The sequence below is a fragment of the Felis catus genome, chromosome C1 (assembly GCF_018350175.1).
Source record: "Felis catus isolate Fca126 chromosome C1, F.catus_Fca126_mat1.0, whole genome shotgun sequence".
In the NCBI taxonomy this organism is placed as follows: Eukaryota; Metazoa; Chordata; class Mammalia; order Carnivora; family Felidae; genus Felis; species Felis catus.
The window spans coordinates 120929354-120944685 of record NC_058375.1 but is presented as its reverse complement, the minus strand read 5'-3'; the positions used below and the strand labels follow the sequence as shown (position 1 = coordinate 120944685).

Here is a 15332-nt window from a genome sequence, read left to right as displayed (position 1 = left end):
ATTGATTCCAAATAAAACTGCTTGTAAATCTACTCAGTAAGATTTTTCTTGTAGCAAGATTTACAAATGCCCAATTAATGTCTCTCATCTATCTCCCAAAGCTGAGTCACTCATAATACTGAATTGCAACTTTGGAACTATTTTAGAATCTACCTTTATTCTGACCCTGGAGTGTTATTTGTAAAACCACTCTAGGAAAAAATGTTAAGTTTATTTATTTATTTTTGGAAGAGAGAGAGAGAACACGAGTAGGGGAAGGGCAGAGAGAGAAAGGGAGAGAGAGAATCCCAAGCAGGCTCTGAACTGTCAATGTAGAGCCCAGTGCAGGGCTTGAACCTGAGACCAGTGAGATCATGACCTGAGCCAAAATCAAGAGTGGGATACTTAGCCGACTGAGCCACCCAGGCACGCCAGAAATTTTTATTTTTCTCACTAAACATTTCCTCTCCCCAAGGAAAGTTTCAAACAGTACATATGCATATGTTTATCTATTTCAATGCAAATGGTTCAGATTAGACTATTTACAATGGAAATTCTTTTAAATCATGTGCCATTTAAAAAAGCAAGTTTCATATGTCTTATAAATGAGTAAGATTAACTTTTCTGTGCAGTGAATACAACTAAGATTACTTTGCATTGTCATTACGAGAAAGATTGTTCTTTGAAATTGTGTATGTGAGAAGGTGTTTGCCAGTGTGGGGGCTGAGAGGCATTAAAGTTTATGAAGACCTACTGTGGGTCATGTATCCTGTTAAGCTCTTTTTGCACACTATCTCACGTTTCCCACAGTTACTGGAGCTTTATTCCTTTTACATTGATAACACCGAGGGTGGATCACCTCTAATGGCCCCAACAGTCCTACAAAATAGCTACCTAAATCTTTTCCCAGACTGCACAGCTATTAACCCCCATCTATGTGCTCTCTGACAAATCACTCACTCCTTCTTTCATCCACTCTGTATTAATATTTGGAAACTTCAGAGTATCATATTGGTGCCAACAAATAATAATCCAAACAGACTGGAATAAACCATGCATACTAACTGCCATTTCTGTTTTACTTCCTTGTTTTATATATATTTCTCTTTGGACAGTGAAAGAAACTTGTAAGTAAACTGTTGTAGAAGTGACTCATCACCTGGTGCACAGTGAGCTACACATAACTTTTTGTAGCATCATTTGTCTACAAGACTTCTTCACTAACCATTGTCAAAGCTTAGAAAATGAAGGTGACAATAATGACAGTGGTAAAAAACAATGCAGGTGTGTGTGTGTGCGTGTGTGTGTGTGTGTGTGTGTGTGTGTTATGTGGGCACAGCCTCACAAATGGATTTAAGATAAAGATCTTGAATGGACAGATAGGAGGACCACTGATAACCAGCTAGCATAGTAACACAGGCTATCACATGAATACCAGCTGCTTGGATTACTCACTTTAAAGCAGAGATACTGGGGCACCTGGGTGACTCAGTCAGTAGCTAAGCCTTAGATTCTTGGTTTCGGCTCAGGTCATGATCTAACAGTTTGTGAGATCAAACCCCATGTCAGGCTCTGCGCTGACAGAATAGATCCTGCTTGGGATCCTCTCCCTCCCTCTCCCTGTCTCTGCTGCTCTCCTGCTTAGGTTCTCTCTCAAAATAAATAAATAAACAGTAAGAAAAAAACAGAGATAGTATGGAAGGGTTGATGGGAGTTAAAACAGCCCAGAAATTCATTTACTGACACCTGAGTTATCAGGGTTTCAAAAAGAAAAGAATACCCCATGGACACTTGCTTCTAATTTCATGACTTAGGCTGTATTCCTTAATAAATAATTTATTAGAAACTCACCTATAACATGTTTCCAAATGACTTCAGGAAGGAGGAGGAAAAGGACAAAGAAGAGGAGGATGAGGAGGAGGAAAGAAAACTGATAGTAACTGTTATCTGTATGCAACAGTCCAAGCTGTCGTTGGCTCATGACTAGTTTGGGTCATTCATTCTGATCTATAGCAATGCATGTGCCATCATATGTCTATCTCTATGCTGACTCGTTACACATACTGATGCTCTTCTGTTTCATTATTTCAGGAATGGCACAGCACCTATGGCTATGGTCCCAGTCTTCCCATTCAATCTTAGAATAACATAAAAATTCAGGGACCAGGGATCAAAACAGACCTTGAATTTATTTTTCCAATTGGAGGACACAGAACTTAGATGTCTCTATGGCACTTCAAAACATTCTGGGGTGCCTGGGTGCTCAGTAGGTTAAAGGTCTGACTTCGGCTCAGGTCATGATCTCGCAGTTCGTGAGTTTAAGCCCTGCATCGGGCTCTGTGCTGACAGCTCAGAGCCTGGAGCCTGCTTCAGATTCTGTGTCTCCCTTTCTCTCTGTCTCTCTCCCACTCACTCTCTCTCTCTCTTTTTCAAAAAAAATAAAATAAACATTAAACAAAGCATTCTGATGTTACACATACACTTATATATGTCAAAGTACTTAAGTAGGGCAAGATGGCTGTTTTTTCATCAGAAGCGTTCCATTTTGTAAATGAGTCTTTCAACTTTAATTCGTGCAATTATTGTTGCCATTGTGGGACATTCCTACGATCTCATGGCTATGCCCAGTGCTTCTGAAATGTTTGCATCCCAGAAAGGTACAGGTGGTCCTAGCTGAGTTAGTACATCACCCTGAATTGTACTGTTTCTTGACATTTCTGTACCCGAAACACTCACGTTTTAAACAATCCTATTTAGGGCCAGAAGTATAGAAAATACATGTAGACATATATTTACTGCTAGAAAGTGGAAAAGTGACAACAAAGTATCCCCCAGACTGAGAAGGCATTTCAAGATAGAAAAACAAATCAAGCCACTCCATACTATTTACAGAGTTTTATCCAAGGTAACTTACTGACAGGGGAAATGAGGCAGACCACAATCCAGGCCCCACACAGTTATTCTCCACAAAGTCTGAAACTTAACCCCACAGCTTTCATACAGCCAGGAGCATTGTGATGAGGTCAAGGGTTAGGGTGGTACAATCTGTGCACCGGGGGAAGACCAGAAGAAGACTTCCCACATTCTGGTCAGGGCATACATTAACCTCCAAGGGCCTGGAACATGTAGCCCAAAGGGATGTCATTGCATGGGCAGGAATCAAAGATGGTGGAGGGCCAAAGATGGAGTCAGTATTATCAGCAGTCCCACAGTTATACAATGTTTATGTAAGATTCTTTGATTTTTTAACCTGTAAGCACCAATAAAACATATCGTTTCCTTTTGGAAAAGGCAATAAAATTTCAGGAAATACAAGGCTTCTTTTTGCTTTTAGATATATTATTTTAATTAATAATAACCAGTTACCATTTGTTTTCAGTCTCTGAATGCCAGGCATAGTGGTAAGTGCTTTTAAAAAATGACCTAAAATGTGGTGCCATGTTAGTAATAAGAAAATAGAATGGTCAATGTAAGTTTGTGGGGTTAATCTGGTGTAAGTCTGGGGTGGTGGTGAGGTTGAGAGAGGTCAGTCCAAACACAATCCAAATCCCTACCAGTTCAGCCTGGAGTTTGGCGCCACCTGCAGGTGGCTATTAGTTCCAGCTGTTGAATATTCAGGGCATTTGCAGTCAATCTAACAATGGCTCCGTGAGTTGATGCCCATTTTATTAGTCTTCCTCTGGGATATTAGGACGCACCCACTCTTCCTTTCCCAACTATCTCAGAATGTAAGAGTTTTAGCCTGTCTGTTTTGGAGAAAAGAACTGAAAAAAAACTTGATCCAATCTTCAGCATGTGGTAGGCATGGCAGCTTGGGGTATGCTATCACAAAGTTTTAATGTATTTACATTTTGAGGAGTGAGCAATTTTTCTAAATTCTTTGTGGCTATTAAGAGATGGATCTTCATCGGGAACTCAGGCTGTAGATCACGTTGGTAAGGTAGAAAATTTGTCCAAGCACACATAGCTATTAATGCCAAAGTCTAGATTAAACCAAAGTTGATGGATCTCTCAAGTCTACACTAAACTATCCGGGAGGCAAGATGAGGAAGAAATCAAGAGGTAAGGTACATTTAAAAGTTAGTAATTCATGTGCCCTATTTCATTTGGGAAATTCTTGGTGAAGAAAAAGTGACTATCATTTGTAGAAGGCTTACTGTGGTGTAGGGCCCGTTATGAAAATTTGCAGAAGTAAAACATCCAAAGTCCGTAATCTAGTATAATACTTCATTTAGGAAATTGAAAACACATCGTAAGCTCCCACAAAATGGACGTTTCTTTCCTTCTCTCCTGTCAACTCAAAATTTTTAAATGATTTTACTTAAGCAATAATTTTAATGAGTTTTATCTCAGCAGTCCTCCTCTTACAGCTGAATAATCTGGTCTGCAAGGAATTAAATAATCCTGCCAATTCACCGTTAGTGTGTTCCAGAGCAAGGGATGAATGTAAATTCGTCCAGCTCTGAAGCCCATGGCCTTCCCTGAACGCAATCCTGCTTCCTCCCCTCGCGCTGCTAATTCAGAAACTAACTGCAGGATATTGCCTTTACTTAAATCTTTAATATCCCCTTTTGAAAAGCAGGCAAGAAAATGGCAAGATGGCAATTGCTATTCAGCAAAGGTAAAAGAAAGAAAAACTCTCAGGTTCAATCGCTCATCTGAGAACACATCAGCATCCTTTCTGCCAATGAAATATTGCCAAGGCAGCCTCATTTTCTTTTCTGTTACAACAAGAACGATTGAGGCACAAGAGGATAGATGTCTGTATATTGGGCTTTCAGGGCCGATAATCAACTGGTATGTCTAGAAGGAGTGTTCTTCAAGGGCCACAGGTACAAATATTATGTAGCAAAGCATCAAGAGGATATACCAGAAATACCCCAAAAGAAGAGCACAAATAAAACAGGATTTGAAAGCTTGTCTTTCCTTATTTAGTATTTAGTGTTATTATATTAATCAGAGATTAAAAACCACATTAAGCAAATGAAACCAAAATCCTCTATAAACAACCAACCTCTACAGAATGACCCTGATAAGTCTTGAGACTCTTGAGACCACAGTGGCTTCCTGCAGCTAATTCCACCCTAAGTGGTTAGAATCACCTTAAAAACAATGTCCCCAAATGCTCTCCCTGAGAAGGAAAACAAACACATTTTAAAATCTTTCCCAGGAAGTTTTATAGAAAAGAGAAAACGTGTGTGTTTCTATCAATGAAGATTGACTTTTGTTTATTAACATTCTCATTGGGCTTCTGTAACAAATATCCTCAACTCTGATCTTCATGCATTCATATGTGTTCATTCTTGGCTAGAGTCCCTCAACATTTAATAAGCATCTGTTTTGTTCTAGGCATCATCCTGAGCATAGGGAAATACAGCACTGAAGAAACACGGTTCTATGATTTGCAATTGATCACAAGTTATTAGGGAAGATAGACAAGAAAACTAACAAGTTTGAAACAGGTAAGTACTATCAAGGCTTATGGATATGATGCTATAAAAGCCCAGCGAAGAGGTATTTAAATCAAACATAGGTGTGTGTGTGTGTGTGTGTGTGTAAGGAAGATTATCAAGGAATTAAATATTGAAGAGGAATAGTAGAGAACCATATGTGTTATTGTTGGGGGTTGTGGGATTCATTGCAAACAAAGACAATAGCTTGTCCAAAGGCAGGGAAAAATGTGATGTTTGGAAAGCCACAAATAACTTGTACTGCTCCATCTGCCAAAAGGGTATTCAGATTTACATCTCTAGTTAAATAAAATCATACATTTCATTAATTTTACAGCCCTGCTCCTGTCTTTGGATTTTTTCATAGCTTGGTTCAGTTTTGTTTGTTTCTCTTTTGAGATAAAAGCTGATTGACCTTTGAGAAAGAGAAAGGGATATTTATATGCATTGGCAATCGACCTGTCTCAAAGTCAAAACTGCACAGAGGTTATCTTACAGAGCTTCACAAATTTAGTTAGCGCATTGTTTACTGTAGTAACATTTCTACTTTGCCTGAAGCATTTTCACATTGCCTGACCTTTCTATAACACTTTAATATTCATATTTGGCTGCTGAACTATCACAGTTCTGTAGAGTTTTAAAGCTGCTAATCTGATCATTCCTCTCTATTCTCACCTTCTTCATTTAGCCACTCCACTGACAGCAAAAGAAGAAACAGATTTAATTTGAATTTTGTATAATTCAAGACTGATGACCCAACAGAATATTCAGGGCATGACTTCTTTTCAACATCAATATCGTGAGTAAAGACATTCAAATGAATACAGTAATTCATAGTATGGACTCAATTACATCCATCAACAATCGTTGCTTACTTTCAACCTTATGCAGGCAATGCACTAGTTGCCGAGGCCAATAAATTCATGTCCATCTGATTAAAAATATAAAGCATAGAGAGGGGTGCCTGGGTGGCTCAGTCGGTTAAGCGGCTGATGTAGGCTCAGGTCATGATTTCACGGTTTGTGAGTTCAAGCACTGCGTCGGGCTCTGTGCTTATAGCTCAGAGCCTAGAGCCTGCTTTGAATTCTGTCTCCCTCTCTCTGCCCCTGCCCTGCTCGCACTCTGTCTCTGTCTCTCAAAAAGTGAATAAACATTTAAAAATGTTTAAAAATATAAAACATATAAATTAATTCGTTATTCTATTCATTCACCCAACAAACATTTCCAGAGTGCATACCCTGTGTTACACAGTAGCAATACAACAGTGAACAGGACACAGACATTACTTTCAAGGAGCTTGCACGTGTTTGTATGGGGGATGCTGACAAGTAAAAAGAAAATTGTAATACACTATGACAATTCTTAGTATTAAAAATAATACTAAGTTGGGGCGCCTGGGTGGCGCAGTCGGTTAAGCGTCCGACTTCAGCCAGGTCACGATCTCGCGGTCCGGGAGTTCGAGCCCCGCGTCGGGCTCTGGGCTGATGGCTCAGAGCCTGGAGCCTGCTTCCGATTCTGTGTCTCCCTCTCTCTCTGCCCCTCCCCCGTTCATGCTCTGTCTCTCTCTGTCCCAAAAATAAATAAACGTTGAAAAAAAATTTAAAAAAAAAAAAAAAAATAAAAATAATACTAAGGGTCACCAAAAACAAGCTTGGAAGCTCAAGAAAAGCCCTCTAAAGAATGTGACCTCTTAGCTGATATCTGAGGAATGAAGTGGCTTCCTAGTCTACGAAGGAAGAAATTAGTGTTTCCACATTAGTTGTATCCCCTAAAATTAATTTTTGAAGCTTTAATCTCCAAATATGAGTGTATTAGGAAATAGGGCATTTACAGAGATAATTACATTTAAAGGGGGCCATTTAGAGTAGGCCCTAATCCAACATGACTGGTATCCTTTTAAGAAAAGAAAACACAGAGACACTACCAGCACATTCACTGAGGAAAGGCCATGTGAGGACACAGAGGGCAGCCATCTGCAAACCAAGGGGAGAGGCATCAGGAGAAACCATGGCTGCCTACACCATAATCTTGGACATCCAGTTTATCGAACTGTGGGAATATGAAATTCTGCACTTTAAACCACACAGTCTGTGGTTCTTTGTTATGGCAGGCCTAATCAAATATTACACAGGCATTGGGAACAGCATGTTCAAAGACCCAGAGATAAGTTAGAACTTAGCATGATGCAGGGCCTGAAAATAGGGATTATAGCTACATGTGTTATGAACTCCTAAACAGTGTGTGTGTGTGTGTGTGTGTGTGTGTGTGTGTGTGTGTGTAAAATCATGAGGCCCAATCAACAAAGAACTGTGCTTGGAGGATTAGAGATGGAATCAGTCAGACAAAGAGAATGATGGCAAACCTGGGCTCCCAGCGGCCACTGGAGCAGAAGTAAGAATATCGGCACTGGAATCAACGCTGCAAATGACCAGGAAGGAGCTAGGAAGCAGAGAAGTGACCAAACAGGAAACCAAGGGGTGCCATGAAGTGGAGATGGAAAATACATTTCCTGCTATGGATGGGTTCTCAGGACAATGCTGACAGCCCTGTGGACCAAGATATAGCAGGAAGATAAAAAACCAAAACCCAATTATTTGAGGGCCTGGAGCTCCATGAAAGTGCCCAGGAAATGGCAGTGTTTCAGGTCTTCCAGTGATCCCTCCCCTGATTCTCTGTAACCTCTTCACAGGAGCGTCCACCAGGGCCCAATTATTGCTTCTCTTGCCTTCACTTTCCATACTCATTCCCTCGAGATCATCACATATCACCCACGCACCCATGACTCCCAAATATGTAACTCAAGCCTAGGCATTTCTGTATAACTCCAGACCTACCTATCCAACTGCATGTCTGATATTTCCACCTAGATGTCTAATAGGCATATTTTATTTAGCACACCCTAAGCCTCATGTGGGATGTCCACCCCATCCCCCAAATCCTGCTGCAAGCCCAGTCACCCTCACTACCCTTGATATCACTTTGTTACTTACAAAAGTTCAAACCAGAAGCCTCATGTTGTCCTTGAGTTTTACCTTTCTCTCACACCCCAAATCTAGACTATCAGGAAATTCTGGGGGTCTCTACCTTTAAAACGTATCTGTTTTATGAGATAAGAACCCCCCATATCTCAGTAATTCCACTCCTTTCCCCAAACTGAACCCACAGAATCCCTCATTGGATCATTGCAGCTTCTTCTTCACTGGCCTTCCTGGTTTTATCCTTGCCGTCCCTGTGTTTACCAGAATCACCTTTTTGAAAGTTAAATCAAGTTTCTTAACCCTAGCACTATTGACACATGGAACGAGTTGCTACTTTGTTGTCGGAGGGGGGGGGGCACGGGGTTGGGGGGATGTCCTGTCTACTCTAGGATATTAATTTAGCAGCATCCCTGGCCTCTACCCACTAGGTGCCAGTAGCATCTCTCTTCACCTTTGTGACAATAAAAAATGTCTCCAGATATTATCAAATGTCCCCTTGTGGGCAAAATTGTTCTTGGTTGTGAACTACTGAGATAAATCAAATCGTAAGATTAAAAAAAAATCAGGATAAAAGCTGTAGTCCTCATAAGGGATTATACAGCCCTCCATTGTCTGCTGCACCCCGTCCCTTTTATCTTTGTTGACTCATCTCTCACTTTTGCTCCAAACCTACTGGGCCTCTTACTGTTCTGTTCCATGAAATCCAGGCCTGCTCCTTCCCCAGGGTCTTTGCCAAGTACAGCTCGCCTCTGACCTCTTTCAAGTCTTGGCTTAATTACAAATGAGGCCTACCTGATCACCCAATATGAAATCACAATCTAGTAGGATGGCCGTTACGGCGCTGACATCTACTGTTCTCTCCTAATTTTGCTCTCATGTATCGCTTTCTAGCATATATAATTTACTAATTCAATCATTAGTTATTTACAGAAGATCCGCTTTCTAGTAGACACTGGTTTATGCTTCTGAGGTTTAAGAGTAAATAAAACATAGATCCCAGATTCTAGCTGGGGGAAACAGATGTTAAACAAATCAACAAATAAAAGAAGTAGTATGTCAGAAGGTGCTAAATGCTTTTGAAAGCCAGAAGGCAGGCAAGGGGATGACAGTTTTAGAATTGCAGCGGTAGGGCATTGCAATTTTAAGTAAGATAGTGAGGGAGGCCTCACTGAGGCTGTGAGATTTGAAAGATCATCAGACTTTGTTATTTTTCTAAGATATTGTCTGTCCTTCTCCATGAGCTTCATGAGGTCAAGAAATTTTTTTTCTGATTTTGATTCCCAAGACCACTCTGCCAACTTGAAGAGAGACTGACATCTCGTAGGTGCTCAATAGATAGTTCTTGAACTTTTCATGGCTCAGAGAAAATTATTTGTGTTATGAAGTCTTTACAGTTTTGTTTTAATGGTGTAGAGGGAAAAAGGTTCAACTTGCAAACATGTCATTCATTTCTTGCATGAGTTTGTTATGGCCGTAACACAGATGGTTGGCCTTGGATGAACTTTAATGTCTGCATGGAAAGAGAACAGCAACATAAAATAATGTGGTAACTATTTTACAAATGGTGCACGCAGTGTTTTCAAGACACAGAGATGACAGAATCCAGTTCAGGTGGTCAGAGAAAATATCTAAAATGTGCCTTGAAGGAAAGGTAGGCTCCAGTAGGGTAAAAAAAGTCAGGCAGGAGACCATTCCAAAGATAAAGAGCATAGTGAACCAGATGTTACCAGAGCTCTGCTCTGAAATTGTGTCCATGACATTAACCAACCTCTTGCCTCTTTAGCTTATGACTTGTATGACTACAGTGACCGTGGGTATGGATGTTATTACTAAGAGGACTATATTTTAATAATTGTTAACAGGACAGTGAGAATGGTTTTAGACTGTTATAGGCAAACCTTATTTATGTAATTATAAACCTTGCCTTGTACCCCCTCCCATCATTGTTTCTTCTTTGATATGTTCTCCATTGTGTATGTGTCCTTGTGTTGGTTTCTAGCTCAGGGGCAAAGAGGTGAACCTCTGCCTCTGCCCAGTCCTCACTCCCCATCATTCCAGTGATGGGGAACAGAGCCAGCACTCCTGTGTTAGTTGTTAGCTCAAAAGAATGGCAAGGTGACATATTTTGGGGTGGTATATTCTGACCCCCTTTATAAGAATCAGTGGGAATAGATGAATTATTTTCTGAACAATAGTGAGAGTCCAATGCAGTAGATCTAGTTCCCACAAGGAGGCATAGGAGCAAGAAGAAAGAATGTGTGGTTTGAGCCAAACTAAGTACTGACATGTGAGCAAAGCTTTGTTAGGACTAAATTAAAAAGTGAATCTACAGGAGCCTCAGCCCATGACTCCTAGCAGACCAGCACTTATTCCAGTTCCTGTGGCAGCAGGAGGGAAGACCAGGTGCCAGGGATTCCAGGGTGAATTCCAAGCAGAACTTTCCAGATAGTACAAGCCTACATTTCCTACTCTTTCAGGAAAGGCTCCCACTGTCTCCCAAATGCATTGCTCTCTCTCTCTCTTTTTTTGGGGGGGGGGGGGGCAGATGGGCGTTGTTTTGCTGCCTTTTGGGCTTGAAACACCCACATCAACTTCTTATAACATAAATTTCTTTTTTTTAAGTTTATTTACTAGTTATTTTGAGAGAGCAAGAGAGAGGGTGAGTGGGGGAGGGGCAGAGAGAGAATCCCAATCAGGCCCTGCACCATCAGCACAGAGTCTGATGCAGGGCCTAAATTCACAAGCCCTGAGATCATGACCTGAGCCAAAGTCAGACTCTCAACCACCTGACCAACCTAGGCACCCTCATAACATAAATTTCAAGATGAAGTCAAAATGTCACTTCCTCAGTTAAGGCCTTTTTAACTTCCCCCAGTGAGTTTACCCATAACATTTGTACACTATTATGACATCAGCACCCAATTAATAGAGTATGGGTATGATCTTGGACCTCGCATATACCTCCATGAAATGCCTCATTATTTCTAGGAACTCCCCCCTCTTCCTTTCTCTCCCTGTCACTCTCCCGTGCCCATCCTCTCGCCTAAAGGACACTTTTATCACACTTTTAAATTGCACTTTTTTCATTGCATCTTTATGGCTTTGATCCAAAGTATTAAAAACATAAGCAATACTGATTTGTTTGACTTCCCTTGTCCAACGTTTGCCTTCTGACAAACTCCATCTTCTGACAAACTCTGCCTTCTGACAAACTCTGACATCACTCCATCTTCTCCCCCAACATTTCTCGAACACAAAGTTCTGGCACCACTCCACATAACTCCGTCAGCCAGCCCCAGCTCTTCTCTGTGGTTCTTCATGCTAAAAAGACAAACACAGAATCCTAGCTGGATGGTGGCAACAACAGACACCTAGGAGGCAGATGGTTTCCAAAGGGAAGGGAAATTAAGGAGCAGAAACATTTTATTTTCTAACTTCCAAGATAAAGCTAAAAACCTGTGGAAGTCAAGCAAATGAGATAAAATTGTGCCTGACTAGAGCCTCCCCAAACGGCTTTTGAAGAGATTCAGTGTATTTGGGTAAAAGCTTGTAGGGTTTAACAGACTTTCAGAGCGTGGGCCTGGCGAAGCTGGTGCCATCGGTGTGTGATTAGATAAGCTGCTTTGAAGTACACACCGTCCGTTAGAGCGAACTGAATGCCCCCACTGGTTTAATGAGTCATTTTCTTCAAACGATGTTTGTATTTGTTTCGCCTCCATTGCAGATTTTTGCCAATAAACTGTCTCAGGCCATTACAGAGATTCGTATTGTGTGATTTTTAGGAATCATCACTCACGTGATGTGAGCTTGTTCAAATTCTCCTTCTTATGTGGGTATGGAGTTTACATGCAAGAATTTTAGCGCATGGAAAGTCTTGGTAGTGGAGTCACAGTAACTTTTTGTAAATAACCCAAAATCAAATTCTCTGGAGTTTCTTTTACCTGTCTTCCAAAGGAGAAGTGATTTCAGTGCCGTTAATGATGGTAATAATGTCACATGGAATAATCCTTGATGAAAAACACTCAAATATTTATAGAGGCATATTTGCAACATTTGCCGTGCTAAATTATGACTAGGCTAACAGATTTGTGGTTTTAGAGTTTACAGGGCTTTGTGTTAAAATTTCCAATACATCTACTTGCAAATAGTGTACTATAACTTTGCTGTGACCCTCTTTTGCTCATTAAATTCTAAGTACTCTGAGGACTAAGGGAATATCTATCTGAAGTTCCTCTCCTGTGGAGTACAATACTATGTGTAGAACTTTAGCTGAAAAGACTTCATTATTGAAAAACCAGTAAATAATTGTTGCACAGGTTGATAAGACCTATACTGATAAGTACATATAATGGAAGGAATGTAGGAAAATGCATGACTGGATGGAGGAGAAAGGGTGAGAATGGACAGGGAACAAATAAATAATTTTCACCAGAATATTTGAGGGAAGAACTGGATCTTCCAAGATATAAAGAAGAAAGAAGAGGTTTCTTGGATACCTGAATGGCACCAACAGGGCTTGGAGGTGTAAAAAGATTTGGTAAGTTGAGGATTCAAAATTAATGGGCAAACAGAAGGGAAGTGAGGCAAGAGTAGAGACATCATACATTTGGGCCAAGTTGTGTGACCTCTCTGAATAAGCCAAGGAGTTTGTTGTTTTTCTGCAGATAAGAAAGTCCGGAGAAGAATTCTAATCAGCAGAAAGTTCATAGTATCTGATTTGCCTTAAATAGTAATGATATCCCAATGTATACCAAATCCCGTGATGGATAAAAGGTTTATTTTAATCACAGAATAGGAAGTAAGAGCCAAAATCACTGGGCTTTTATTGCTGCAGTCTTTTCTTGAATATCTTCCAAAAGATAGATAGTATTGTTCTTTTTAATTCATCAAAGATTTGTAAAAGATGTATTTACTTATGAATCAGCCATCGTGTGCTGGATTCAGGTGAGGAAAGGCAATTAATAATTGAACTGACAAAACCAAACCACACTGAGATATTATACGCTGGAGGCTAATTTAATGTTATATGTCAATTATATCTGATTTTAAAAATGCCAAAAGTAATATGGAGATACTTTATTGAGGATAACAGCAACTAAGCAGAGTAAAGCATATAGATATATAAAGTCTGTGATTTAGAGACACATGATATAAAGCAAAATATATCCCTCATGGACTTAAAAACATATAGCCAGAGGTTAGGTGCTCCTTAGTGGCATTTGAGAATTTATCTAACAGTGGTTCTCACTCTTTTTTCTTTCTTCCCTCCATCCTCTCTTCCTTCCTTCCTCCCTTCCTTCCTTCTTTCCTCCCTCCCTCCCTCCCTCTCTCCCTCCCTTCCTTCCTTCCTTTCGCCTCCCTCCTTCTTCTTTCCTTCCTTCCTTCCTTCCTTCCTTCCTTCCTTCCTTCCTTCCTTCCTTCCTTCCTTCCTTGGTTCCTTTATACTTTTGGCAGTTGGATATCAGATCAAATGCTGTCCAGTAATATCACAAATGCTATCACCAAATAGGAAATCTAGATTGGTCCTTAAAAAATTGTCCAGTTGTGACATTTGGTGGTGGGAGCACAACCTTGCCAAAGCCCATCTATTTGCCTCATTCAGCCCCCTATAGCCCAGATATACAAATGATGGAACCCAGATGTTCAATGGGAAGAAGACAGGTGGTCAGTCCTACAGTACTGAGATTCCATTTGCATGTTTTTATATCATGTTTTTATTATGTACAATCTTACCATGATTCATTAGCCTGGATTTTGCTTCGCATAACCCACATAGACCCTTGATGTTTGTAACTCCTTTGGCTTTCAGTTTTATAGTACTCTGAAAGTCAATTCTGAAGCGATGTCATGTTGTTAGTCAGTGTATTTCTTCCCAGGGATGCTAGCACAGCTGAGATAGTCTAATGTCCAGGGGCAATGTTAGCAGTTCTCACTGCCCGTGTTGTTCAGTGCAGGAGTTGCCATGAGCCCACTTCATGAGCTTCTCACTCCAATCTATTATTGCAGTAATTGTTTAGAGTCATTGCTAAAGACACTGTATTGTAAGAACCTGAACATATTGGACAAAAGCTTCTATCTCAACACAAGTATTGAAGAGAATTTGTCCACAGGTTCAAATCAATTTTACTCAGAGACTTAAAGAGAAAGGGTAGGGTAGATTGAAAAGAGGAAAGCACTTACAAGCAGACTAATGTATAATTTGTCTATGTTCATTACCATCCTCACCACCAGCATCAGCATCATCATCAATATTAACATATTTAACTATATTAGCACTCAGATACAAATTAAAACAAAAATAAGATCCCATTCAGCAAAAGTTTAGAGAATAATATTGCTCAGTATTCTATGAATTCAGAAAATATGTACTTCTGCCATACAGGAGAAAGGGTAAAATTGGAAATCCTATAGAAAAAAACAAAAAGATAGCAAGGGTGTAATAAGAACGGTAAAATGTTCATACCCTTTGAGCCAGTGATGCTATTTGTAGGAGATCTCAAAAAACAGTTATATTGTAATACGGAATTGTTACATATATAAAAGGATCATTCTAATATCACTGATATTATGGGGGAAAATAACATAATCCAAATGCTTAACAGTAAAGGATTGATTAAATAAATTATAAACCCAAAAGACAAATATTAACATGATAAAATTCCTGTGATTATAACATATATAAAAAGATATAGCATGCTACATACATTTAAAATGTGTCTATGTGTGCAAAAGTGTTGATCTGGAAAGTAATGCCCCACAATATTAACAGTGGCTGTCTTTTGGATAGTAGGATTATGGGTGATTTTTTCCCCCTCCTTTAATCATTCCAGATGGCCCAAATTCTACAGTGACCGTGAACTGCTTCATTTGGAAAACAAGAAAAGATAATGAAAAAATTTAAAAGACTCTTAAAAGATATTTGTAT

General features: G+C 39.9%; 1 long non-coding RNA gene across 2 annotated transcripts in view; it reads left to right on the top strand.

Annotated features, from left to right (window-relative positions):
• The window catches only part of LOC109502641, a 139190-nt gene that overhangs the window by 45221 nt on the left and 78637 nt on the right, over nucleotides 1-15332 (top strand). For both annotated transcript variants that reach the window (XR_006583110.1, XR_002745040.2), the window contains exons 2-3: nucleotides 5329-5441; nucleotides 6118-6228. This is a non-coding gene — a long non-coding RNA (uncharacterized LOC109502641). The remainder of the gene's footprint in view (nucleotides 1-5328; nucleotides 5442-6117; nucleotides 6229-15332) is intronic.